This window comes from Lissotriton helveticus, chromosome 8, assembly GCF_964261635.1.
Source record: "Lissotriton helveticus chromosome 8, aLisHel1.1, whole genome shotgun sequence".
Classification (NCBI taxonomy): Eukaryota; Metazoa; Chordata; class Amphibia; order Caudata; family Salamandridae; genus Lissotriton; species Lissotriton helveticus.
In genome coordinates this window covers 1,540,001,595-1,540,025,037 of record NC_136069.1, presented here as the reverse complement: position 1 = coordinate 1,540,025,037, position 23,443 = coordinate 1,540,001,595, and the positions used below count along the sequence as shown (strand labels likewise).

The 23,443-nt window shown below is 41.9% G+C and overlaps 13 non-coding genes across 13 annotated transcripts; all 13 read right to left on the bottom strand.

The window, feature by feature from the left end:
- Positions 1-530: 530 nt before the first annotated feature.
- Positions 531-613, bottom strand: TRNAL-AAG (transfer RNA leucine (anticodon AAG)). Its single transcript has one exon. It is a non-coding gene; the product is annotated as a tRNA-Leu (tRNA).
- Positions 614-1,517: 904 nt separating this feature from the next.
- TRNAL-UAG (transfer RNA leucine (anticodon UAG)) lies at positions 1,518-1,600 on the bottom strand. The gene has a single exon. It is a non-coding gene; the product is annotated as a tRNA-Leu (tRNA).
- Positions 1,601-2,626: 1,026 nt separating this feature from the next.
- TRNAL-AAG (transfer RNA leucine (anticodon AAG)) lies at positions 2,627-2,709 on the bottom strand. The gene has a single exon. It is a non-coding gene; the product is annotated as a tRNA-Leu (tRNA).
- Positions 2,710-2,900: 191 nt separating this feature from the next.
- On the bottom strand, positions 2,901-2,983 carry TRNAL-CAG (transfer RNA leucine (anticodon CAG)). Its single transcript has one exon. It is a non-coding gene; the product is annotated as a tRNA-Leu (tRNA).
- Positions 2,984-3,615: 632 nt separating this feature from the next.
- On the bottom strand, positions 3,616-3,698 carry TRNAL-UAG (transfer RNA leucine (anticodon UAG)). Its single transcript has one exon. It is a non-coding gene; the product is annotated as a tRNA-Leu (tRNA).
- A 1,027-nt stretch (positions 3,699-4,725) lies between these two features.
- On the bottom strand, positions 4,726-4,808 carry TRNAL-AAG (transfer RNA leucine (anticodon AAG)). The gene has a single exon. It is a non-coding gene; the product is annotated as a tRNA-Leu (tRNA).
- Positions 4,809-4,997: 189 nt separating this feature from the next.
- On the bottom strand, positions 4,998-5,080 carry TRNAL-CAG (transfer RNA leucine (anticodon CAG)). The gene has a single exon. It is a non-coding gene; the product is annotated as a tRNA-Leu (tRNA).
- A 632-nt stretch (positions 5,081-5,712) lies between these two features.
- Positions 5,713-5,795, bottom strand: TRNAL-UAG (transfer RNA leucine (anticodon UAG)). The gene has a single exon. It is a non-coding gene; the product is annotated as a tRNA-Leu (tRNA).
- A 1,026-nt stretch (positions 5,796-6,821) lies between these two features.
- TRNAL-AAG (transfer RNA leucine (anticodon AAG)) lies at positions 6,822-6,904 on the bottom strand. The gene has a single exon. It is a non-coding gene; the product is annotated as a tRNA-Leu (tRNA).
- Positions 6,905-7,093: 189 nt separating this feature from the next.
- Positions 7,094-7,176, bottom strand: TRNAL-CAG (transfer RNA leucine (anticodon CAG)). Its single transcript has one exon. It is a non-coding gene; the product is annotated as a tRNA-Leu (tRNA).
- Positions 7,177-9,190: 2,014 nt separating this feature from the next.
- TRNAL-CAG (transfer RNA leucine (anticodon CAG)) lies at positions 9,191-9,273 on the bottom strand. Its single transcript has one exon. It is a non-coding gene; the product is annotated as a tRNA-Leu (tRNA).
- A 632-nt stretch (positions 9,274-9,905) lies between these two features.
- On the bottom strand, positions 9,906-9,988 carry TRNAL-UAG (transfer RNA leucine (anticodon UAG)). The gene has a single exon. It is a non-coding gene; the product is annotated as a tRNA-Leu (tRNA).
- Positions 9,989-11,286: 1,298 nt separating this feature from the next.
- On the bottom strand, positions 11,287-11,369 carry TRNAL-CAG (transfer RNA leucine (anticodon CAG)). Its single transcript has one exon. It is a non-coding gene; the product is annotated as a tRNA-Leu (tRNA).
- Between the last annotated feature and the right edge of the window lie 12,074 nt (positions 11,370-23,443).

Here is a 23,443-nt window from a genome sequence, read left to right as displayed (position 1 = left end):
TACCAACGTTGCATAGAAGGTATGTTTGTGATTGGTTTGAGATGGGTGGGAGGTCAAGAGCAGGGAAAAGCAAGTCACTTTCACTTCTAGTCTCCTCTTCTATGCCTACCTGCCGTTCACTCACTCTGTCTTTGTTTCATTCTCTCCTTCCTCAACACCCCATCTCACTCACTCGCTCTATCATTTGTGCTCGTTCCCCTTGCTCTTCATTTCATAGTGGAAACATCTCTTGAATGGATCATTAGAAAATGAGGTTACATAAAATTAAAAATCTACTTATTGGAAACCAAAAATATCACAAGACTGAATGTAAGCCATTTCTTCAATAAAAGGGATTTTTTAGGCACCCCCCAAAAAACACATAAAACACCACTAGTGCTAGAAGAATATTATAAGAGCTTGAAGACAGAATTTGGGCAAATTCATTTGCAGTTGAAACTGAAGTTTGGTACTTATTCAGATATTATATGCACTGCCAATTTTTAGCTGAGATTCTGAAGGAACGCAGAGACAAAATGGACTTAAAGTTTTGTCAGAAGTGGGATTCGAACCCACGCCTCCAGGAGGGACTGCGGCCTTAACGCAGCGCCTTAGACCACTCGGCCATCCTGACCACATGTTGCTTGTCCATCTACATAGTGAGAAAGATAGTGTGAACAAAAAAAACACACATCTTAGGCCATAAGTGGCTATAGCAAGAAAAAAACTCACTGCACTTTTCCAAAAAGACAACCATATAAGCCCATGTGAGGGAAATGATCTGATTTTCTCCCTCAAGAAAAAAGAAGATTAAACACAGGTTTGTCAGAAGTGGGATTTGAACCCACACCTCCAGAAGAGACTGCGACCTGAACGCAGAGTCTTAGACCACTTGGCCATCCTGACTTGCATTTGCAGCACCTTCCACAAGCCAGACAGCCATGCAAGTTTGGTACCGAAAAGGCATGCCCTCAATTTATTTATCCCATTATAATCATTTCCAACAGATCTTTGAACAATCCATACAGAGCAGTACCTATGAAGAACTCTTTAGACCTTTAAAGCGTACAAAGAGAAAGTGCTATTCACCAGCCACTTGAACGGCCCAAAGCTGCTTTGAAATTGAGTCAACAGCCACATCTTGGCTGACTAAAGCAAATTCAACAAGGGAGCTCAATGTCACAACATAGGGTGGAATACGCAAATCTAAGCAGCCCCTGATCACAGCCCTGAGGACATTGCTGTAAGTGTGCTGGAGTACAGCTGTCTACCAGGTGCTTGGCATTCTTCCAAATTTGCATGGCCTGTCTGGCCAGGGAATACAAGAGCGTGACTCTTCTAGATGAGCTCTTACATGGGTCCTAAGCTCATTTGGTAAGGATAGCACTTTATCAGCAAGACTTTGTACAACAGAAATATATGAGAAACCCAAGCTCTCTTGACTAGACGAGGACGGAATAACGTCCCAGGTGAAGACGAACAGATGCAACTTCCATCAGATGTTATCCTGATGAAGAAGATTATATCTCCAAAATTCATGTCAGAAGTGGGATTCGAACCCACGCCTCCAGAGGAGACTGCAGGCTAAACACAGCGCCTTAGACCACTCGGCCATCCTGACAGTGGAGAGTCCTAAGAAATGTATAAAAGTCACTCAGAAATTTCTGCGTCCATGCAAGTTTGAAATAATTTCAACCTTCAAACACAAGGTGCAACTTTTTGCACAGGACAATAAACACAGAAGATCACATATGAAAGCATTTCATTTCACAGGTGTACTGTTTTTATGCTTTTAGAATAACTTATACCTCTCACCAGCTATTTAGGGTTCTGTATCCTACTCACAAAATTACCTTGCCTGCGACCTCTCTCTTTATACACAAACAACTACTGCTCAGGAAGTAGGAAGGCAGAAGGTGGGGCAGTTTATGCAAATTTATGCTGTCAATGTGCCTTGCAGATTCATGCAGAATTTCTAGATCCTTGCTGGAAACAAGAGAGCAGGCCTTGTTTCAGATCAACTGTCCCTAGCAAGGAACGTCTGAGCACATCCATTCTTTTGCTCTCTAGCCCCTGGCTTGGGACTCACCCTCACTGGCTGAGGAGTGAAGTTCTGCATTCCAACGTTGAATAGAAGGTATGTTTGTGATTGGTTTGAGATGGGTGGGAGGTCAAGAGCAGGGAAAAGCAAGTCACCTTCACTTCTAGTCTCCTCTTCTATGCCTACCTGCCGTTCACTCACTCTGTCTTTGTTTCATTCTCTCCTTCCTCAACACCCCATCTCACTCACTGGCTCTATCATTTGTGCTCTTTCCCCTTGCTCTTCATTTCATAGTGGAAACATCTCTTGAATGGATCATTAGAAAATGAGGTTACATAAAATTAAAAATCTACTTATTGGAAACCAAAAATATCACGAGACTGAATGTAAGCCATTTCTTCAATAAAAGGGATATTTTAGGCACCCCCCAAAAAACACATAAAACACCACTAGTGCTAGAAGAATATTATACGAGCTTGAAGACAGAATTGGGCAAATTCATTTGCAGTTGAAACTGAAGTTTGGTACTTATTCAGATATTATATGCACTGCCAATTTTTAGCTGAGATTCTGAAGGAACGCAGAGACAAAATGGACTTAAAGTTTTGTCAGAAGTGGGATTCGAACCCACGCCTCCAGGAGAGACTGCGGCCTTAACGCAGCGCCTTAGACCACTCGGCCATCCTGACCACATGTTGCTTGTTCATCTACATAGTGAGAAAGATAGTGTGAACAAAAAAAAACACACATCTTAGGCCATGAGTGGCTATAGCAAGAAAAAAAACTCACTGCACTTTTCCAAAAAGACAACCATATAAGCCCATGTGAGGGAAATGATCTGATTTTCTCCCTCAAGAAAAAAGAAGATTAAACACAGGTTTGTCTGAAGTGGGATTTGAACCCACGCCTCCAGAAGAGACTGCGACCTGAACGCAGCGCCTTAGACCACTCGGCCATCCTGACTTGCAAGTGCAGCACCTTCCACAAGCCAGACAGCCATGCAAGTGGGGTACCGAAAAGGCATGCCCTCAATTTATTCATCCCATTATAAGCATTTCCAACAGATCTTTGAACAATCCATACAGAGCAGTACCTATGAAGAACTCTTTAGACCTTTAATGAGTACAAAGAGAAAGTGCTATTCACCAGCCACTTGAACGGCCCAAAGCTGCTTTGAAATTGAGTCAACAGCCACATCTTGGCTGACTAAAGCAAATTCAACAAGGGAGCTCAATGTCACAACATAGGGTGGAATACACAAATCTAAGCAGCCCCTGATCACAGCCCTGAGGACATTGCTGTAAGTGTGCTGGAGTACAGCTGTCTACCAGGTGCTTGGCATTCTTCCAAATTTGCATGGCCTGTCTGGCCAGGGAATACAAGAGCATGACTCTTCTAGATGAGCTCTTACATGGGTCCTAAGCTCATTTGGTAAGGATTGCACTTTATCAGCAAGACTTTGTAAAACAGAAATATATGAGAAACCCAAGCTCTCTTGACTAGACGAGGACGGAATAACGTCCCAGGTGAAGACGAAGAGATGCAACTTCCATCAGATGTTATCCTGATGAAGAAGATTATATCTCCAAAAGTCATTTCAGAAGTGGGATTCGAACCCACGCCTCCAGAGGAGACTGCAGCCTAAATACAGCGCCTTAGACCACTCGGCCATCCTGACAGTAAAGAGTCCTAAGAAATGTATAAAAGTCACTCAGAAATTTCTGCGTCCATGCAAGCTTGAAATAATTTCAACCTTCAAACACAAGGTGCAACTTTTTGCACAGGACAATAAACACAGAAGATCACATATGAAAGCATTTCATTTCACAGGTGTACTGTTTTTATGCTTTTAGAATAACTTATACCTCTCACCAGCTATTTAGGATTCTGTATCCTACTCACAAAATTATCTTGCCTGCGACCTCTCTCTTTATACACAAACAACTATTGCTCAGGAAGTAGGAAGGCAGAAGGTGGGGCAGTTTATGCAAATTTATGCTGTCAATGTGCCTTGCAGATTCATGCAGAATTTCTAGATCCTTGCTGGAAACAAGAGAGCAGGCCTTGTTTCAGATCAACTGTCCCTAGCAAGGAACGTCTGAGCACATCCATTCTTTTGCTCTCTAGCCCCTGGCTTGGGACTCACCCTCACTGGCTGAGGAGTGAAGTTCTGCATACCAACGTTGCATAGAAGGTATGTTTGTGATTGGTTTGAGATGGGTGGGAGGTCAAGAGCAGGGAAAAGCAAGTCACCTTCACTTCTAGTCTCCTCTTCTGTGCCTACCTGCCGTTCACTCACTCTGTCTTTGTTTCATTCTCTCCTTTCTCAACACCCCATCTCACTCACTGGCTCTATCATTTGTGCTCTTGACCCTTGCTCTTCATTTCATAGTGGAAACATCTCTTGAATGGATCATTAGAAAATGAGGTTACATAAAATTAAAAATCTACTTATTGGAAACCAAAAATATCACAAGACTGAATGTAAGCCATTTCTTCAATAAAAGGGATTTTTTAGGCACCCCCCAAAAAACACATAAAACACCACTAGTGCTAGAAGAATATTATACGAGCTTGAAGACAGAATTGGGCAAATTCATTTGCAGTTGACACTGAAGTTTGGTACTTATTCAGATATTATATGCACTGCCAATTTTTAGCTGAGAATCTGAAGGAACGCAGAGACAAAATGGACATAAAGTTTTTGTCAGAAGTGGGATTCGAACCCACGCCTCCAGGAGAGACTGCGGCCTTAACGCAGCGCCTTAGACCACTCGGCCATCCTGACCACATGTTGCTTGTCCATCTACATAGTGAGAAAGATAGTGTGAACAAAAAAAACACACATCTTAGGCCATAAATGGCTATAGCAAGAAAAAAACTCACTGCACTTTTCCAAAAAGACAACCATATAAGCCCATGTGAGGGAAATGATCTGATTTTCTCCCTCAAGAAAAAAGAAGATTAAACACAGGTTTGTCAGAAGTGGGATTTGAACCCACGCCTCCAGAAGAGACTGCGACCTGAACGCAGCGCCTTAGACCACTCGGCCATCCTGACTTGCATTTGCAGCACCTTCCACAAGCCAGACAGCCATGCAAGTTTGGTACCGAAAAGGCATGCCCTCAATTTATTTATCCCATTATAAGCATTTCCAACAGATCTTTGAACAATCCATACAGAGCAGTACCTATTAAGAACTCTTTAGACCTTTAAAGCGTACAAAGAGAAAGTGCTATTCACCAGCCACTTGAACGGCCCAAAGCTGCTTTGAAATTGAGTCAACAGCCACATCTTGGCTGACTAAAGCAAATTCAACAAGGGAGCTCAATGTCACAACATAGGGTGGAATACGCAAATCTAAGCAGCCCCTGATCACAGCCCTGAGGACATTGCTGTAAGTGTGCTGGAGTACAGCTGTCTACCAGGTGCTTGGCATTCTTCCAAATTTGCATGGCCTGTCTGGCCAGGGAATACAAGAGCATGACTCTTCTAGATGAGCTCTTACATGGGTCCTAAGCTCATTTGGTAAGGATTGCACTTTATCAGCAAGACTTTGTACAACAGAAATATATGAGAAACCCAAGCTCTCTTGACTAGACGAGGACGGAATAACGTCCCAGGTGAAGACGAACAGATGCAACTTCCATCAGATGTTATCCTGATGAAGAAGATTATATCTCCAAAAGTCATGTCAGAAGTGGGATTCGAACCCATGCCTCCAGAGGAGACTGCAGCCTAAACACAGCGCCTTAGACCACTCGGCCATCCTGACAGTGGAGAGTCCTAAGAAATGTATAAAAGTCACTCAGAAATTTCTGCGTCCATGCAAGCTTGAAATAGTTTCAACCTTCAAACACAAGGTGCAACTTTTTGCACAGGACAATAAACACAGAAGATCACATATGAAAGCATTTCATTTCACAGGTGTACTGTTTTTAAGCTTTTAGAATAACTTATACCTCTCACCAGCTATTTAGGGTTCTGTATCCTACTCACAAAATTACCTTGCCTGCGACCTCTCTCTTTATACACAAACAACTACTGCTCAGGAAGTAGGAAGGCAGAAGGTGGGGCAGTTTATGCAAATTTATGCTGTCAATGTGCCTTGCAGATTCATGCAGAATTTCTAGTTCCTTGCTGGAAACAAGAGAGCAGGCCTTGTTTCAGATCAACTGTCCCTAGCAAGGAACGTCTGAGCACATCCATTCTTTTGCTCTCTAGCCCCTGGCTTGGGACTCACCCTCACTGGCTGAGGAGTGAAGTTCTGCATACCAACGTTGAATAGAAGGTATGTTTGTGATTGGTTTGAGATGGGTGGGAGGTCAAGAGCAGGGAAAAGCAAGTCACCCTCCCTTCTAGTCTCCTCTTCTATGCCTACCTGCCGTTCACTCACTCTGTCTTTGTTTCATTCTCTCCTTCCTCAACACCCCATCTCACTCACTGGCTCTATCATTTGTGCTCTTTCCCCTTGCTCTTCATTTCATAGTGGAAACATCTCTTGAATGGATCATTAGAAAATGAGGTTACATAAAATTAAAAATCTACTTATTGGAAACCAAAAATATCACAAGACTGAATGTAAGCCATTTCTTCAATAAAAGGGATTTTTTAGGCACCCCCCAAAAAACACATAAAACACCACTAGTGCTAGAAGAATATTATACGAGCTTGAAGACAGAATTGGGCAAATTCATTTGCAGTTGAAACTGAAGTTTGGTACTTATTCAGATATTATATGCACTGCCACTTTTTTGCTGAGATTCTGAAGGAACGCGGAGACAAAATGGACTTAAAGTTTTGTCAGAAGTGGGATTCGAACCCACGCCTCCAGGAGAGACTGCGGCCTTAATGCAGTGCCTTAGACCACTCGGCCATCCTGACCACAAGTTGCTTGTTCATCTACATAGTGAGAAAGATAGTGTGAACAAAAAAAACACACATCTTAGGCCATGAGTGGCTATAGCAAGAAAAAAACTCACTGCACTTTTCCAAAAAGACAACCATATAAGCCCATGTGAGGGAAATGATCTGATTTTCTCCCTCAAGAAAAAAGAAGATTAAACACAGGTTTGTCAGAAGTGGGATTTGAACCCACGCCTCCAGAAGAGACTGCGACCTGAACGCAGAGTCTTAGACCACTCGGCCATCCTGACTTGCATTTTCAGCACCTTCCACAAGCCAGACAGCCATGCAAGTTTGGTACCGAAAAGGCATGCCCTCAATTTATTTATCCCATTATAAGCATTTCCAACAGATCTTTGAACAATCCATACAGAGCAGTACCTATGAAGAACTCTTTAGACCTTTAATGAGTACAAAGAGAAACTGCTATTCACCAGCCACTTGAACGGCCCAAAGCTGCTTTGAAATTGAGTCAACAGCCACATCTTGGCTGACTAAAGCAAATTCAACAAGGGAGCTCAATGTCACAACATAGGGTGGAATACACAAATCTAAGCAGCCCCTGATCACAGCCCTGAGGACATTACTGTAAGTGTGCTGGAGTACAGCTGTCTACCAGGTGCTTGGCATTCTTCCAAATTTGCATGGCCTGTCTGGCCAGGGAATACAAGAGCATGACTCTTCTAGATGAGCTCTTACATGGGTCCTAAGCTCATTTGGTAAGGATTGCACTTTATCAGCAAGACTTTGTAAAACAGAAATATATGAGAAACCCAAGCTCTCTTGACTAGACGAGGACGGAATAACGTCCCAGGTGAAGACGAAGAGATGCAACTTCCATCAGATGTTATCCTGATGAAGAAGATTATATCTCCAAAATTCATTTCAGAAGTGGGATTCGAACCCACGCCTCCAGAGGAGACTGCAGCCTAAACACAGCGCCTTAGACCACTCGGCCATCATGACAGTGAAGAGTCCTAAGAAATGTATAAAAGTCACTCAGAAATTTCTGCGTCCATGCAAGCTTGAAATAATTTCAACCTTCAAACACAAGGTGCAACTTTTTGCACAGGACAATAAACACAGAAGATCACATATGAAAGCATTTCATTTCACAGGTGTACTGTTTTTATGCTTTTTAGAATAACTTATATCTCTCACCAGCTATTTAGGGTTCTGTATCCTACTCACAAAATTATCTTGCCTGCGACCTCTCTCTTTATACACAAACAATTATTGCTCAGGAAGTAGGAAGGCAGAAGGTGGGGCAGTTTATGCAAATTTATGCTGTCAATGTGCCTTGCAGATTCATGCAGAATTTCTAGATCCTTGCTGGAAACAAGAGAGCAGGCCTTGTTTCAGATCAACTGTCCCTAGCAAGGAACGTCTGAGCACATCCATTCTTTTGCTCTCTAGCCCCTGGCTTGGGACTCACCCTCACTGGCTGAGGAGTGAAGTTCTGCATACCAACGTTGCATAGAAGGTATGTTTGTGATTGGTTTGAGATGGGTGGGAGGTCAAGAGCAGGGAAAAGCAAGTCACCTTCACTTCTAGTCTCCTCTTCTATGCCTACCTGCCGTTCACTCACTCTGTCTTTGTTTCATTCTCTCCTTCCTCAACACCCCATCTCACTCACTGGCTCTATCATTTGTGCTCTTTCCCCTTGCTCTTCATTTCATAGTGGAAACATCTCTTGAATGGATCATTAGAAAATGAGGTTACATAAAATTAAAAATCTATTTATTGGAAACCAAAAATATCACAAGACTGAATGTAAGCCATTTCTTCAATAAAAGGGATTTTTTAGGCACCCCCCAAAAAACACATAAAACACCACTAGTGCTAGAAGAATATTATACGAGCTTGAAGACAGAATTGGGCAAATTCATTTGCAGTTGAAACTGAAGTTTGGTACTTATTCAGATATTATATGCACTGCCAATTTTTAGCTGAGATTCTGAAGGAACGCAGTGACAAAATGGACTTAAAGTTTTGTCAGAAGTGGGATTCGAACTCACGCCTCCAGGAGAGACTGCGGCCTTAACGCAGTGCCTTAGACCACTCAGCCATCCTGACCACATGTTGCTTGTCCATCTACATAGTGAGAAAGATAGTGTGAACAAAAAAAACACACATCTTAGGCCATAAGTGGCTATAGCAAGAAAAAAACTCACTGCACTTTTCCAAAAAGACAACCATATAAGCCCATGTGAGGGAAATGATCTGATTTTCTCCCTCAAGAAAAAAGAAGATTAAACACAGGTTTGTCAGAAGTGGGATTTGAACCCACGCCTCCAGAAGAGACTGCGACCTGAACGCAGCGCCTTAGACCACTCGGCCATCCTGACTTGCATTTGCAGCACCTTCCACAAGCCAGACAGCCATGCAAGTTTGGTACCGAAAAGGCATGCCCTCAATTTATTTATCCCATTATAAGCATTTCCAACAGATCTTTGAACAATCCATACAGAGCAGTACCTATGAAGAACTCTTTAGACCTTTAAAGCGTACAAAGAGAAAGTGCTATTCACCAGCCACTTGAACGGCCCAAAGCTGTTTTGAAATTGAGTCAACAGCCACATCTTGGCTGACTAAAGCAAATTCAACAAGGGAGCTCAATGTCACAACATAGGGTGGAATACGCAAATCTAAGCAGCCCCTGATCACAGCCCTGAGGACATTGCTGTAAGTGTGCTGGAGTACAGCTGTCTACCAGGTGCTTGGCATTCTTCCAAATTTGCATGGCCTGTCTGGCCAGGGAATACAAGAGCATGACTCTTCTAGATGAGCTCTTACATGGGTCCTAAGCTCATTTGGTAAGGATTGCACTTTATCAGCAAGACTTTGTACAACAGAAATATATGAGAAACCCAAGCTCTCTTGACTAGACGAGGACGGAATAACGTCCCAGGTGAAGACGAACAGATGCAACTTCCATCAGATGTTATCCTGATGAAGAAGATTATATCTCCAAAAGTCATGTCAGAAGTGGGATTCGAACCCACGCCTCCAGAGGAGACAGCGGCCTAAACACAGCGCCTTAGACCACTCGGCCATCCTGACAGTAGAGAGTCCTAAGAAATGTATAAAAGTCACTCAGAAATTTCTGCGTCCATGCAAGCTTGAAATAATTTCAACCTTCAAACACAAGGTGCAACTTTTTGCACAGGACAATAAACACAGAAGATCACATATGAAAGCATTTCATTTCACAGGTGTACTGTTTTTATGCTTTTAGAATAACTTATACCTCTCACCAGCTATTTAGGGTTCTGTATCCTACTCACAAAATTACCTTGCCTGCGACCTCTCTCTTTATACACAAACAACTACTGCTCAGGAAGTAGGAAGGCAGAAGGTGGGGCAGTTTATGCACATTTATGCTGTCAATGTGCCTTGCAGATTCATGCAGAATTTCTAGTTCCTTGCTGGAAACAAGAGAGCAGGCCTTGTTTCAGATCAACTGTCCCTAGCAAGGAACGTCTGAGCACATCCATTCTTTTGCTCTCTAGCCCCTGGCTTGGGACTCACCCTCACTGGCTGAGGAGTGAAGTTCTGCATACCAACGTTGAATAGAAGGTATGTTTGTGATTGGTTTGAGATGGGTGGGAGGTCAAGAGCAGGGAAAAGCAAGTCACCTTCCCTTCTAGTCTCCTCTTCTATGCCTACCTGCCGTTCACTCACTCTGTCTTTGTTTCATTCTCTCCTTCCTCAACACCCCATCTCACTCACTGGCTCTATCATTTGTGCTCTTTCCCCTTGCTCTTCATTTCATAGTGGAAACATCTCTTGAATGGATCATTAGAAAATGAGGTTACATAAAATTAAAAATCTACTTATTGGAAACCAAAAATATCACAAGACTGAATGTAAGCCATTTCTTCAATAAAAGGGATTTTTTAGGCACCCCCCAAAAAACACATAAAACACCACTAGTGCTAGAAGAATATTATACGAGCTTGAAGACAGAATTGGGCAAATTCATTTGCAGTTGAAACTGAAGTTTGGTACTTATTCAGATATTATATGCACTGCCAATTTTTAGCTGAGATTCTGAAGGAACGCAGAGACAAAATGGACTTAAAGTTTTGTCAGAAGTGGGATTCGAACTCAAGCCTCCAGGAGAGAATGCGGCCTTAATGCAGTGCCTTAGACCACTCGGCCATCCTGACCACAAGTTGCTTGTTCATCTACATAGTGAGAAAGATAGTGTGAACAAAAAAAACACACATCTTAGGCCATGAGTGGCTATAGCAAGAAAAAAACTCACTGCACTTTTCCAAAATGACAACCATATAAGCCCATGTGAGGGAAATGATCTGATTTTCTCCCTCAAGAAAAAAGAAGATTAAACACAGGTTTGTCAGAAGTGGGATTTGAACCCACGCCTCCAGAAGAGACTGCGACCTGAACGCAGCGCCTTAGACCACTCGGCCATCCTGACTTGCATTTTTAGCACCTTCCACTGTCGTGTATTTCTATAGGTTCTGAATCAGTCCCCCTATTCCTGACCCTATTCTGGTTAAACTAACTATCAAGTTAACTAACAGTCAGCCCATGAGGCAAGAAAACCCCCATGATGCAGATACCGTTATCTGACGCAGTCACACTCCGGCACAGGAACGTGTTATCTGAGTAGGTCATAACGCTTGAGATCTAATTAGACAAGCGACATTCCTCCAGCCCCTGATAAGGCATACGACATTCTCATAACAAATCAAACCTATGACAACCTGGAAAATCCGTGCGGCCATTGTTTTGATTTCACAGAGAACTTTAGTAAAGAATGTGCTAACGAGCAAGTCGTATGACATCTTTATTGACGTATCTATGTCCATCCTTACGTCAATCTCGGCACCTTTAAGGTATAAATATTGCCGACCTTGCCCTATGCAAACACACGCGTGGTGACAAGACGGAGCAGCCATACTTGCCGAAGCCGAGAGCAGAAGCAGACCCCGCTGGCAGCAGCCCCGCCTTCCTGACGCGCTGAGAGACGCGCTGCTATCTCAAGCCGAGAGACCCAGCACCGGCGCTTCTGGGCAGCCCTCGCAGGCAGCCTGGAATATCGAGAGCAGAGAAAGAGATACCATTCCTCATTCATCCTAACTTCCAGGTACAGAACTGAATAACCCCTCACAGAGAATTCTTTAGTTATTCACTTGGCAAAAAACAAACTTAACTTAAACTGTAACTTTCTATTCCCGCCCACGCATTAGACTTAGGTCAGGTACACGGGGTAGGCGTATTTAGAAACACCAGTTGAGTACGTTTAGTCAAATGTATATGTGTATGTAAATATATTTTAATCATTTTAAACATCATATGGCTCAGAAACCATATCAATGTTTTTACAGTATTATTTTATACTATTGCTTTTAATGTATGCACTTTACTTAACTATAAGTATTGCAATAATATCGATCCATTTCTCTTGTATGAGAAAAGAGACTGATCAATAAATAACACCTTTTTATTGAACACGCCCGTCTCTTCCTTTTCTCTACATTCTGATGAGACTAAGAATGCACGTACTGACTGAGTAAAATAATTGCCTTGTGCTCACACGACTCTCGAGATTGACTCTTGATTAGGGGAGAGCAAAGTTGTCATGTTCTATGGTTGTCAGAAACTAAATCCCTTCTTGTCTAATCAGGGGAGTTAATTCCTTCCTTGAACATTCGAGAAAGTTTCTAGCGAACTCTGAGCTTATCTGGCAAACCCAAAAATTAAGTCTAGTATCGACAGTAGTAGACCTAGTTAACGTCTGGCCTAGGCCTTTACTGCTGTAGGTATTATTCTAATGCGCAGAGCCTATTGGGAAGATAGGAGCTACACTACATGGCGCCCAACGTGTTTGGAAAGGGCGATAAAACTAACGTAAGACATTTAGAGTAACTCAGTCGTGCTTTCTCACTCAGACCCCTTTTCCCATTATACTCCAAAGACGTCTGGACTGGGTGAAAGGTTATATCCTCCAAAACCTCGCAGGAGGGAACTCCTATGTATGGTTCTTGGTATAGTCAACGTTGAAGGATAAACAGTTCCAAATTATTGTGCATCTAATCTCTGTTTCCATAAAGAAACCTGATCTGCAAATAGACATAATATCATCCTGTCTGTAAAATGGGAGACAGTGATGAAGAAAGAGAGGCAGTTAGATTAGCAACTGAACTCGCAGATGCTGATGCTACCATGCAAGCAGCAGACCCGAATATAACACTCATTCCGGTCATTAAAAGGAGATCTATAACCTTAAAACTTATAGAAAATGGACTGACACCTAGAGGTGGCACAGTCATATTCGTAATTGAGGCACACGAATATCGGCAGACAGAGGTATACTATTCATGGATACATTTTCCAGCAGCAAATGCTGTAACAAAGTACTTCCACTATTACAAAGTAGAGGAACCTCCTGAAACATACACTCCTTTCGAGGAGGTGGAAGTACCACTCAAATTCCAAGAGCATTTGCTCTTATTTGATGGCGCCCTAAAACATAATAATCACATTACAAGGCTCGGTCCTTTAGGAAGACCAGGAGCAACGTGGCCGGTCTTAGCCGGATACACACCACATCCAGACATCGAAAGAATGCCTGCAGCAGAGCTATTAATACAGCTAAAACAACTACTAAAAATTCATAGACAATTAGTTCAGTATGTAATGCGGACTTCAACAATTCAGCCAGCGATTAAACTTCCACAGCTGACCCCTCACCAGGGGAACACAAATAAAATCACACCACAGAACATCCAATCCTGCCTAGGTAAAGTTCCAGCTAAACGGGAACAAATACCATTCTGGTTGGCACAGAAAATCACCCAAATAGAGGCGGTGTTTCCTGACACCACCCCGCTGGAAAAACACAGGATTCTGACTATATGTCTCCCAATGGGAATCGCACCACACATTGAGGACTGTGACACTTGGGGTACAGTCTTTGCTTCCATCTACACAAAAACGCACGGTGTTCCATCCATTTCGGTAATACCAGATGTGCTAAAACAAATTCAAGATGAATACGGTCCAGAACCTGCTTTAACTCTTGGTATGAAATTACTAAAAGACTTCAAGCAGGTCTCGGCTATATTATTAGCCAACATAAAAGGTGAAGCAGCAAACGTGGCGATCCGCCAGAGGTTAAAAGAGACAGATATAGCAGACCAACCAGCTGAAATTGCCAGAATCATAGAAAAATCCTATGAAGAACTAGGCAGAGATAGTCTAGGTGGAATACCAGTAAAACCGCAACTGACTACAAGTCCAGAAAAAATATTTTTTAATAATAATAATTCACCAAAAAAGAACTGGGATGGAAATAAACAATCCAATCCTAAAGAAAGGAAATTCCAGTCCAGAGGAAGGTCTCCGAGGCGAAGAGAGAAATCTCCAAACCAAAGACAGAGGTCACCGCAGAGTGACCCCTCTGGGAATAGATATAACCTTAGAAATAGGGATAATATTAAAAAACCTGATAGATATCAAGACATTGATACACGTCCCTCTCAATCTTTTCAGAATTCCTCGCAGAAATCGGAAAGAAGAGGACGATCAGAAGAGCACGCCAAGTCCAAAGACAAGGAACCTGCTCAGCTAAAAAAGAAATTACAATTTCCAAAAAAGAAGGTAGCCAGTATCAAGGTAGTTAACAATGCCGAGAATACTGAGGACACAACTGAAAAACGGAGAGTGGGCTCAGACAATGCTAGACAGCGCAGCAGAGGTGAGCATAGCTCGCAAAGTCCTTATGAATCATCTGGAGACAGTGGACACGAATGAATACCTTCAAGTGGAAACTGCAGACACCAGAGTTAGCAAGCCCCACAAGATATACGAGATAACATTACGTATAGAGGGAGATAAGACTAGGAAAATAAGGGGACTATTTTGGGATAACCTCTCCAAAGGCTATGACATCCTTCTAGCTGAAAAAGACTGGCCACCAGAGTTTGTCAGGGAGTGCCCTCATGGCGAAGAAGTAATTATGCCGGCCTTCTCGAATCAAATACCGATTCATAAAAAATACACACTTGCTAGAAAGTGGGCAGTGGCCTTAGCACCTGCTTTATATAAAAATCATGTAGGATGGGATGAGGATTCTCCTCCTCACAAAATCCAGTTAAAATCACAACCTACTGCACAAAGGCAGTACCCAATTAAGCAAGAAGCTAAAAAACAAGTAAATGAGATACTAGATCAGCTAGAATACCAGGGGGTGATTGAAACTTGCACCTCACAAATGAACAATCCTTTGTTTCCGGTCTCCAAACCAGACAATTCATATCGTCTAGTTTTGGATTACCGACACCTTAACACATGTTGCAAAACCTTTGCAGTGCAAAACTCACACAGTGCTGCACTAATGAATAACATAGTGCGCAAAAAATACAAAACTACCTTGGACATTTCCAATGGATTCTTTTGTCAAAACATAGCACCGGAGAGCAGATATTTAACTGCATTCTCAGTAAATGGCACTCAAAAACAATTCTGTCGGTTAGCCCAGGGGTACAAGAACAGCCCGGGGGTATTCTCAGCGAGAGTAACAGAATTACTACAACTATATGATGATGAAGCATTATCTTATGTTGATGACATTTACTTAACAGATGATGACTTGGAGACTCACTTGAAAAGGGTGAACACCATAATACTTGGGTTCGCTGCAGAGGGTTACAAATTCAACTTCAAAAAGTCCAGAATTGCCCATCTGACGGTCCTATTCTTAGGATATGAGTTATCAAGTGAAGGTAAAAGCCTGGCATACAATTTCCTAGAGAAATGTGCCGTAATCCAAGCTCCTAAAACACTAAAAAACCTACAGTCAATTCTAGGCTTCCTAAATTTCGGAAGAACATACATTGCAAATTACGCAGAAAGGGTCAAACCCCTTTAGGATCTAATTAAACCAGACTTTAAAAGATCCAGTTGGACTCAAACACACACAGAAATTTTGAGATCCTTACAAACAGACATGCTAATTAAAACAAAATTAGAAACACGTGATAACACACGTAACCTTGTGATCCGAGTCATCCCAGGGAGATGCGGATTCACATACCTGACCTCTAATGAGGGAGAAATGGTACCAATTGCATTCAAATCACACATGTACACAGAAGCTGAACAGAAATTCAGTAATACAGAAAAAATCATTCGTGCAGTTCAAACCGCAATAGCTAGAGAAAAAGACATAGCTGACGGTAGACATATCACAGTCAGAACAGCAGAATCAGCCTTTGAGGCACTAACAACACCGTGTAATTTACCAACAACAACATTGAATCCGGAATGGATACAATGGGTGAATTCAATCACAACGGACAAAGTATACTACTACTTTGATCCAGAACTAGAAGAATTAAAAAATCTAAAATATGAAAAGACGTATCTCTGCCAATCGACATTCTGCCTCTACGACATTACGCCTGTGTAATCTATACAGACGGACATGCTCAACCCTCCGTTTGGGGAGAACATGCATACAATCCCACATGTGAGATTACAAAAGAAGTGTGGCGCGGAGGTAAATTAAAACCTCTATTAACAAAATCACACTCAGTAGAAACTAATTCAGAAAAACAAACTGAAATAATCGCATTGAAAATGGCGCTAGATAATGCGGATCGCGAATTCCCGACACTTATAGTGTCAGATTCATATTACTGCGTCAAATCATATAACAGCGATTTGCAGACATGGATTCAGAAGGGTTACAAAGATGACACAGATGCACCAATAAAGCAGAGACTGCTCTGGGAACAAGTAGCTCTTTTGAAAAAAGAACTACCAAAGACTCACGTGACTCACTCACTGAGTCATCAACGTGATGGCGTTCACGTTGTAGGGAATTCATTGGCTGAAACAGCCGCAGCGGCAGCCACTAAATCGGCTCCCGTAGATCGAAAAAAGCATACATTAAAATACATTGACGGTGAAACATGGCTGGCGGTGAAAACGTCATCAAAAGGCGACTGCTCAGCGTTACCGATCAACTATCCACTCAATTACACATACATAATCGATGCAAACTCCGTCCCTTTTGCTCGAATCCCTGGAGTGGGGGATAGAGTGATTCCAAACATGGACAGGAGACACTTGTTAGTTGCAGACGCACATATGGGTGAGGGTCTTGGACACCTCAAACTAAAAGATTCTCTGGAAGATTTACAATCACGGTACTGGTGGCCAGGCATGAGCCTACATCATACCATGTTTGTAAAAAACTGCCCAAACTGCAACAGAAATCGCAGTGGGGAGAGAAAAAATAAAATACGGTGAAATCTGACTGCAGATAACATCACCAGTAAAAAGAATGGCTTGCGATTAACATATACAGGCTAGTTTCCACTTATAATGTAGATCCACAGCACTCGGCTGACGTCCGGACTATTATACAAGATTTGCGAGTCTAAATGGCATATACGCTAAGAGCATGCTACGTTCGACCATTGTTTTCACTCAGGCAATCCAGCCTGGGGGGGAAACATGGCCGAATGAGCACAGCCCAGCGGGAATCTTCTCACTTCCTTCCTGAGGGTACGGGATGGTGTAAAGAAAAAACCAAGGCAGAAAGCAATCTATAATGGAAAGGATATTAGGTTCGGGAGCTGGGTGGGTCAAACATCTAATAAGTGTCCAACGTAGTCTAAATAACTTGCCAAGAAATTCTCTGAAGGGATTCAGTCCGTACGAATTATTATTCGGAACTAGGATGTTGATCTCTGACCTTGATAGTCAGACTTCAGTGGTAATAGAAAAAACCTTTGATGTCAAAGACCGTTTGGCTATTTTGCAGGACTTAAACAAAACAAGAAAAGACCTGAGCAACATACAGTTGAAACAACAGCCAACAACCACTGAAGAATCACCACCTGTCCCAGCAAGACCTGTCTGGATTCCAAAAGTCGGGGATCTAGTCAGGGAGAAGATCGCGGTAAAGAAGGAATTTGGGCCTTCTTACAGAAAAGCAGTTCCTGTCTTGTCTGTCAACGGGACAAGATCAGTTGTACTACCGCCACTTGCTGGAAAAAAGGAGAACTGAGTTGTATCCATCGACCTGGTAAAACCACAACATGTGGCCGATAACAAACAGTAGGCCAAGTGGACTCCCAATAAGTAGCAGAACACCAAGGTTTGCTACCAGTACAGAGGTCCTAACAAAGAGGCTCATCACATTCGAAACGCCTACAGAAGAACAACAAGGACTATGCAACAATGCAATAGAACTCAGACCTCTGAAAACCCAAATAAAAACATTTAGCAGAGACACACCAATCTACAATGAAGTGCCGAGTGACAATGCAAAAAACAAAAATCCTGAACCAATTGGAACAATTGACAGAACTGCATCCGGTTACTTCATCAACTTCGATGATTCCTCTGACGGCTTCAGTGAATCAAAGACACAGCCATCATCAAAATCCTTTAAAGTCAAAGCTAAGGAACTTTTGAAACATCTGAAAGAAACATATCTGGTTTCTCCATGGATTGAATTTTGGGTGGGTTTTGGTGCATTTATCCTCATACTTTGGCTCATCATGGTATTTCCTTTGGGACGCTTCATTGAGGGAAAATATGCTAAAATGGACACAGCAAGTCAGAACATCAACTTGGTCCTCAAACCACACACATCTTCACACGTCGAGAAAAGAGAACTTTCTTCAGAACTTTCTTCAGCCAACTTCACAGCCAATCCAATACCTAGTGGGGTAGCCTGGGACAACACTGACTATGAAATTTATGGTCCGGTCGAGATCCTTAAGTATCCACACCAAATCAAGATCTCCTTGAGTGATTTTGCAAAACCAAACTCATTTGCTGATGATTGGGACTTCGAGAGTATTAACAACATGATGTCTGACTTAGTAATGTCTGCTAAATTTACAAAACATGATTATTTGCAAGGTTCTACAAATTATGATAGTATGTATTGCTATAACCACTATGGTAACAGTTTTTTGCATAAATCTGCACAACCTAGAAATGTTTTAAATTATAATCAATGGGAACATTGTGCTACACCTCCAAAAGGGAGCTCTAGAACCGTTTATGACAAATATTCATATTTTTCAGGTTTTAACATAAGTAATGCTGAAACATTTTATTTTAAATTGTCAAACAAGACAGGGATGAAAACCATGATAACCACCACAAAATTGATATATTCAGATTCATTCTTTGAAAAAATGAATACTTTTGGATTTGATTATTGGGACAAAAATGTTGATTTGAAAAGTGTTTGGGGTACAAAAGAATGGCAAGTACAGGGTTTAGAAGCTTTGTTTAGAGCCTGCATGATCCCAGAACAAATGATATTTTTAAATGACACTGTTCAACAAACCACCTGTCTTGGCTTAGCCAAAATCAAAGATTTAAATAATCCGTCTATTCCAAAGCCAACAATGTTTAGCAATAACTCTGATACAGATGAAGAAATAGACGTAAACCATATACTAAACCAAAACAGAACACATCCTGATTGGAAACAATGGTTGATCTGGCCCACAGATATAAATCACTGTCAAGATAGATTCCTGAATAAAACACAGGGTTTTAAAATGACCAGGCCAGACCCTAGATATCCCCAAAGACATCACCCAGGGATAATAACAACCTACAGTGTGGGCAAATTATGCCTTCAATGGCTACAGACTTCCACACTGCCTGAAATTAAGCAACACCTAACTTTACTTACTGATGGTGCTGACTTGCGTGATTTCATACTGGGACCACGCAAACAGCGTCAAAAGCGTTTCATAGCAGCCTCTGTATATGCAGCATACAATGAGGCCTGGAAGGTTACTCAAATTGAGACAGCAGAAAGAATACAGGAAATTGACCGTATTAATTTGGAAAAATCACTTTCTGTAGTGGACAATGGGTTAATGACTCTGTCCTCCAGAATTTTTTCATTGGACAGCATTGTGTCTTCAGCAATCGATATATTATCGCAAGACTTACTGTTATTACAACATGGTCAGTCACAACTGCGTTCCATTGTACAGCTTGGCTGGACGTTACAAAATCTGCGTTCAGGCTATGTGCCTTGGCGTTTAATCAACACAACGTCACTATTCCAAATCTTTAACCTTACTGATAGACAAATCGGTATGGCGCAAAAGGGTGCTGATTATACAATCTTGAGCATTGAAAAACTAGAAAGATTACCGTTGACAATGTCAGAACGACCTGTCAGTGAATGGATAATCCACGGAATCATAAATATTCCAATCTCAACCTTCAGGTTTCAATACTGCCAAAAATATATACAGGCTGGCATGTACGAGAAATTGGGAAAGGGGTACCTTAAAACAACTTGGAACCTGCCCTATTCACATGCATGTGTCAGTAATAAAGGACAGAAAGTGTTTCTTAGTGGCAACAATTGTGCTATGTCACTAAGCGGCACGCTTCTGTGTAACGGAATTAGTTTGCATGGAGCCTGTGAAGGGAATTCATACAACCTTTCATGTCACCAGCAAGGCGCACCTGCAACTGAAATAGAACCATTCTTTCAAAGACTCTATAATGGGAGTTATATTCTTATTGTAGACCGCAGATGTTGCAGTCTTATGCCCGGGACTCCTTATCTAGTAACTACAACGGCGAAGGTCAAGTGCTGTGGACGTTCTTTGTTCCCCAGCTCCTTTCCAGACAGGGAGGCAAGGGCATGGCCCAGTTTGAAAATTACTTCTATTCGAATAGACACTTTAAGCAGAATGAAAACAGTGCTTCTTCAGACGCCTACAAGGCTCACGTCATCAAAAGAAACGTATGATCTACAAGTCGCAAGGACGACTGCAGAGATACATACATTATTATCAACTAATTCCCCCGTACGTTTCGCGGAAATCCTAAGCGAAATCTTAAATATTTCTGATACCACTGGGGTCTCAAAGGTATTTAAGACAGTATTTTCGATGGCATTAACACCATTCAAAGCCATACTGGGTATTTTTCCAGATTTCGTCCATTCGATTTTTGGCGGACTTCCCCTGATCCTGGGACTAATTGCAGGAATCCTATTCCTAGTCCTTATTTTTCGTTATGGCAACCCATGTCACAGATCAAACTCTCGCGACAATGGAAGATACGATCCTAGCCATTGGATACCGGGACCGGATATCAAAAATCCTGGGACTCTCCCGGCTTAGAGACCTGAACATGACTTGGTTTCTATCATTTCGACCAATGTGGCAAAGGTGTGTTTTACCTGTACTAAGGTGTCTGCTATGCGGAGAAGAATGCGTGTTAGACACCTGTCTGATGCTACAATCGGATGCGCCAGTGGATGCAGATACACTGTTGGTTCCTACCAAGGTTCACGCTTTGTGCTGCCCTCAAAGGCTGCCAATCCTGATGACGGCATTCCTGGAATCTTCACCACTACGATTGAAGAGTAGTGAAGTTCAAGATGAAAGCAGCATCGAACAGGTACGACCTTCTGTCAGTGATGCAAATCAGAATGTCAATGGAGACAATCATGCGCATGAATGCATGGTTACACCTATTTCCGACTTAGTGGAACTTTCCCATGAAGCTGTTGACAGTTTTTTCGAAAGCCTGAATGATATGATGTTCTCTCCAGAACAGAAATAGAGACTTTTGAGTAAACTCGCACACGGCGTTCCCTGAATTCGGCCTTCAACTTTGAAAATAAAGTCACATGAACAATTTCACTCCAGTTCACGGACAGCAATTTTTTCAGCATGCCCCTTAAAATATTTTTCTACATATTTTTTCCCGGGACACTGATCTTCTGCTTAAAGTAAGAAACTATTCCTAGAGAACTAAAATTTCTATTTTTAGATACTTTATAGACTTTAGCTGCCCGCTGGTATGTTCACAAATATTTTATTATGTGATGAAATGGTCTCGGACTTCCTTTCTGTATAGCCATATTAAGAGCCATTTCATGTGTATTTCTCATATACCAATAAGCAATAATGCATAAAAATGCGTGTTTACTTTTGCATTTAATTCATAGCTTAAGTGCATACAATATATATGACTGCAATTTTTCAGTATATTTGAAAATTTCGAAATGCATTTATGTATTTTGGGGTGGTAAGGTATACACTATACTCTATAGTATGTTGTACTATGTTATACTATGCATAGATTAGTAGATATGACCATAGTTAGCGTGGAGTGGGTGTCGTGTATTTCTATAGGTTCTGAATCAGTCCCCCTATTCCTGACCCTATTCTGGTTAAACTAACTATCAAGTTAACTAACAGTCAGCCCATGAGGCAAGAAAACCCCCATGATGCAGATACCGTTATCTGACGCAGTCACACTCCGGCACAGGAACGTGTTATCTGATTAGGTCATAACGCTTGAGATCTAATTAGACAAGCGACATTCCTCCAGCCCCTGATAAGGCATACGACGTTCTCATAACAAATCAAACCTATGACAACCTGGAAAATCCGTGCGGCCATTGTTTTGATTTCACAGAGAACTTTAGTAAAGAATGTGCTAACGAGCAAGTCGTATGACATATTTATTGACGTATCTATGTCCATCCTTACGTCAATCTCGGCACCTTTAAGGTATAAATATTGCCGACCTTGCCCTATGCAAACACACGCGTGGTGACAAGACGGAGCAGCCATACTTGCCGAAGCCGAGAGCAGAAGCAGACCCCGCTGGCAGCAGCCCCGCCTTCCTGACGTGCTGAGAGACGCGCTGCTATCTCAAGCCGAGAGACCCAGCACCGGCGCTTCTGGGCAGCCCTCGCAGGCAGCCTGGAATATCGAGAGCAGAGAAAGAGATACCATTCCTCATTCATCCTAACTTCCAGGTACAGAACTGAATAACCCCTCACAGAGAATTCTTTAGTTATTCACTTGGCAAAAAACAAACTTAACTTAAACTGTAACTTTCTATTCCCGCCCACGCATTAGACTTAGGTCAGGTACACGGGGTAGGCGTATTTAGAAACACCAGTTGAGTACGTTTAGTCAAATGTATATGTGTATGTAAATATATTTTAATCATTTTAAACATTATATGGCTCAGAAACCATATCAATGTTTTTACAGTATTATTTTATACTATTGCTTTTAATGTATGCACTTTACTTAACTATAAGTATTGCAATAATATCGATCCATTTCTCTTGTATGAGAAAAGAGACTGATCAATAAATAACACCTTTTTATTGAACACGCCCGTCTCTTCCTTTTCTCTACATTCTGATGAGACTAAGAATGCACGTACTGACTGAGTAAAATAATTGCCTTGTGCTCACACGACTCTCGAGATTGACTCTTGATTAGGGGAGAGCAAAGTTGTCATGTTCTATGGTTGTCAGAAACTAAATCCCTTCTTGTCTAATCAGGGGAGTTAATTCCTTCCTTGAACATTCGAGAAAGTTTCTAGCGAACTCTGAGCTTAGCTGGCAAACCCAAAAATTAGGTCTAGTATCGACAGTAGTAGACCTAGTTAACGTCTGGCCTAGGCCTTTACTGCTGTAGGTATTATTCCAATGCGCAGAGCCTATTG